We start from the raw sequence: 4,815 nt of genomic DNA on the forward strand, positions 1-4,815 counted from the left end.
AATACGTTACATGCTACATGAATACGTTTACATAGATGGACTTACATGAATATGTTTACATAGATATGCTTACATGAATCCTCTTATATGGATACTTTTACCTAGATACTATATGATGAGATACTATTACATATTATACATGTAGATTAGATCTGTCTATCCTAGTACAAACGGATACTTTGCAGGGCTAACCATTCCTATAACCTCTGTTAGCTACAGGGGTAAATGCACATCTACGGATGTCTACGGTTGATACCAATATAGGTATACTTTAAGGGGTTAACTATTCATACACCCAACTGTTAGCAACAGAGGTAAATGTACATCTTTGGATGACTACAGTTAATATCATTCGGTAATTCCTATGCCGTGTTTATCCGAGTACCAAAGGATAATATTTAAGTTATTAGTTCATTTCCTTTACTTTGTGATACATTCGCACAAACGAAAAGGTAGACTAATACTTATATAATTATATTACTACCATTTTTTGTGACACATTTACATAATCGATGAGGTAGACTATAGTTTTATAACAATAGTTAAACAGGAAAAAACCGTCACATTTATAGTGATGCGTACTTTCAAAACAGTTAGGCCTTGGTAGAAGACTACTCTTTATCCTAATATAAATCATAGGGATTTGCTAGGGTGGTCAAACATTTTCAACTACTTTCTATTAGTTCTTACTTATACTTACTTTTTCCAAATGTTTACAAGTTTTTACTTTCTAGTTTTACAAATCAAATACACATTAATACTTATGAATTCACCAGCTTTATTGCTGATACTCGCTTTCAAAATACTTGTATTCTCAGGTTACAAATAGACAGGTACGACGACCAGGTTTTGTGAAGACGGAGAAATCAAGACTCCTCTTTTATTTTGATTGTTCATTATGTTGTCTTATACTATGAAAGAACACACTTGTAATTAAAATTATACTATTAATGCAATGGATGTTGTTGTTGCTTGTTTACTACTTTGCATTGTTGTGATACATTACATGACGTCCTCAGCCCCAGAATGTTTCCGCCGTTCTCGGTTTTGGGGTGTGACACTTGAGCCTTCTTGTATCTTTTTACATCCAAATCACAATCCTTTGTAAGATGTGGACCACTATAAGTATCACACCCAACTAGTATTGCATGAACTGACCTCCATCTCCATTTTATTTTCCCCTAGTAAAATCCTCTCTTGGGTTGTGGTATTCCCTTGAATGCTTGGCAAATTCTTCAATAAGAGCTTTGTTCGTCGCGGTATTCTTTTTTATCATAGGTCCTTGATAATTTAATAGTTTTATGGTGCTCACATTTATTCCATCAGAGAAAGTTGTAATTTCTAGTTGCACATTTAAGTCATGTTGAGGGAAAATTCATAACATTCCATTTTAGCACTCCCAAGCTTCACATAACGACTCCCCATCATGTTGTTGGAAATTAAAAATATTCTTCTTCAATTTGGCAATCTATGAAGGTGGACTAAATTGTTGAATAAAATCGTTCCTGAAATTTGCCCATGTAATGATAGACCCAGGTGCAAGTGATTCCAACCAATCTTTTGTTGCTCCTTTAAACGCAACTAGAAGCATCTTTAGCAACACTTCATCACGTGTAACATTGGGTACATTGAAGTAGTTTGCAATTTCCAATACCTCGTCAATGTGCTTGTATGAATCCTCATGGTCCTTTTCAAAGAATGTGATGTCCTTTAGCATATTAAGTATATGTCCCTTAATCTCAAAATTAGTTGCAGCTAGAATTTCGGGTGGTACAACACCCGACCAGTTATCGTCTCTCATTCACCGATTGTACCTTTCCACTGTCATGGTTGTTATTGATGGATTTATGGTGTTACAAGTTCAATTCCATAAGCGGAAAATAATCAAAAACAATTTCAATTAATTAGGGCACATGCAACCTAGTTTGATCTATGTCTTTCAAGTAAAGCAACATACTATGAACCTTGGACTACAAAAATTTTCCTATGAACTAACAAACTCATAAGAACAAGAAATACTAACCTTGGAGATTGTTGTAGTAAACAACCTTGATTTCTTCATCCAAGCGTTTGGTAGCAAGCGCCACAAGTGTCGCGCCTCTATTGGTTCACACCCAGGGCAAGAAACTAACGATTATGGAGAGAGGAGAAGGGAATTTCGGTTAGATCTTTCTTAGGGTTAGTAGTGCCAAAAATGTGAAGGCCAAGGCTCCTTATATAAGTAAGGTAGCATAGATCCAAAGCTAGGGTTTAAGGGTGGAAACTCTAATCCATTTCCTTGGTGACAAAGCAACCTACATGCCTCCATCCAAGAGCCTTTGGATGAAATTTCTAGGCCTTCCCTAGAAGATTTCATCTAACCTCTCTTAAGGAGGTTCTAGAGCATTTTCCTCAATTATCAATAAATTGTCAAACAGCCCTTACATTATTAAACTAATCAAATTAATCCCAAAATTAATTATGATTAAATTCTGATCATTTATTAATCAAATATTATGATTAATTAATATATTATTCTCATAATATATTAACAAATCATTTATTCTAATTTATTAATCACATAATAAGTTAACCTTCTCTCTAGTATAATCATGCTTAATTTCTAGCTTTGAGGGCTACCCAAAAGGACAGTGCTACTATCAATTCAAGTTAATACCAATTATAGTTAATGGCTTAGACACCTAATCCAACAGTTATGTGCGTCATTATGTTGTCGGGTTTGCTTTTTTCATCATCCCCTTTGGTATCACTCTCGTTTTCTGGTTCGTATCCTATTCATTTCTTGTTTGGCGTTCTCTCGAAAGTGGATACCTCGTCGGATTTGAAACCACTACTCGATTCGCCTTTCTTTTTGTCCTTTTTGTGGAATTCAGATTCTAGATCGTCAAAGGGTGGCAAAATTTTAAAAGATGGTCCCTGATGGGTTTTGAACACTATAAAAATCTTATGGTGCACATACAACCCTAATGCTTTGGATATAAGTTTTCTAAAGTTATACATGCAATTTTCATTTATCCAAAGCATCAACCCTAACTAGCATATAATTTAGAGATTTACAAAATAAAACAAGTTAGATGAATGCCTCTTGGTTGTAGCTTGTAGAACTTGGTCTTTCATGAGCTTAGTACCTCAAATGTGATACTTCAAATAAGTCACAAACACCAAGATCAGTGGAGGATTATGAGAGAGAGGTTAAGGAGGCACCAAAATTTGGCTAGGGTTTCTTCTTGGAAGTCTTGGCCGATTTTAGGAGTGTTAGGGGTTACATTTATAGTCTGGAATTCCTAGGGTTTCAACTTGTAAACCCTAATTCATTCACTTGGGCCTTTAATCCAATAACTCGTTTGATAGCCTTTTGGACTAACTCTTCATGGACTCTCACATAGATTTAGTCCATCCCCAATCAACATCGATCATTAACCTAAACTATATGTATCACTGATTTACTTAATCAGTCCCAATTAATTTAATCAATCTTTTTTATTACTAAATTAATTCCAAATTAATTCCTGATCAATACCAATTAAATAACATGATTTATCAATTAATATATTTTTCTTATAATATATTAATAAATCACAAATAACCTCTTTCTCAAAAATCCTTCCTATCAAATTGCTCCAGTGAAGGCAACCCAAAAGGACCATGCTACTATCGGGTCAAGTACATACCAATTATAGTTATGGGCTTAGACACCTAATCCAACAATCCCCTCGTCATGAACTACTAAAATAAAACAAATAAAAACTCTTAAAATGAACAAAAACGAATTAAAACAGAAAACTAAAATCGTTTGTTCCCATGTCATGGAAAATAGATCGCCATGCCGTGGAATCTAAGAGAAAACTAAATAAAGCATAAAAGTAACTTTTTTTTTGCAGATTTTACCCCACAAAAAAGATCGATTAACTAAAAGCAATCAAATTCAACTAAAATAAATTGTTCCTCGGCAACGGCGCCAAAAACTTGATGTGGTTTATATAATCACTTAGAAGCTTTAATATTTATATCCTAACTATTCAGCTCGGCTAAAACACAATAGACAATGTATTTAGTTGCATGATAGTAAAGTAGACTAGGTAAAGAGTCGATCACAGGGAACTGTGTTCTAATTAAGAAAATAATGCTAATAATTAAACTAAAAGAAATTCTTAAATGGGGGTCTTGTTTGATTTTTCAAGTTCAGAAAAACTTAAATTAAATAACCAAATACTTTAAACCTTAAGCAAACAACTAAGAACAATTTTCAATCAAGAGAAAGAGATACTTTTGTTTTGCTTTAAATCCCCCCTTTTTCTATGGTTAATTTCAAACAATGGATTAATTATGTTGGTTACCAAATTAGAGGTTACTAGTTATCTTGATCAGACTAACTAACATATGTCAATTTATGAACTTTAACCGCAATAATCATGCAAATTAAGAACACCAAATTGGTTTTAAGATATATTTGGACTATGAATGACTAGATCTAAGAATTATCTATCTATGATCAAGATAAACAATCAAACAAATATTATGATCAAATAATGCTCTCTAACACATTTAAGCAACTAATGTTAGTGTATATTGTATTCGGGTATATCTTAGCCCAATATTAGTTCTATTATAAACGGCCCAACAGCCCTGTACATAATCTATATATTTCTTGTATTGTACGTTTTCAAGAGGGGATGGGAATCAATTTGATTACCATCTCATAATATGGTATCAGAGATATTCTCCTAAAATTTCTCCTTTCTTCTTCTCTCCTTCCCAAAGCCGTAGTCTTCATCTTCAACCCTAAATCTTGCTTCTCCTTCTGTTATCATCATC

At 33.6% G+C, this 4,815-nt stretch overlaps 1 non-coding gene across 1 annotated transcript; it reads left to right on the top strand.

The window, feature by feature from the left end:
* Positions 1-1,355: 1,355 nt before the first annotated feature.
* Positions 1,356-1,462, top strand: LOC111876967 (small nucleolar RNA R71). The gene has a single exon (XR_002845198.1). It is a non-coding gene; the product is annotated as a small nucleolar RNA R71 (small nucleolar RNA).
* The last annotated feature ends 3,353 nt before the right edge of the window (positions 1,463-4,815 follow it).

Source organism: Lactuca sativa, chromosome 1 (genome assembly GCF_002870075.4).
Source record: "Lactuca sativa cultivar Salinas chromosome 1, Lsat_Salinas_v11, whole genome shotgun sequence".
NCBI lineage: Eukaryota > Viridiplantae > Streptophyta > Magnoliopsida > Asterales > Asteraceae > Lactuca > Lactuca sativa.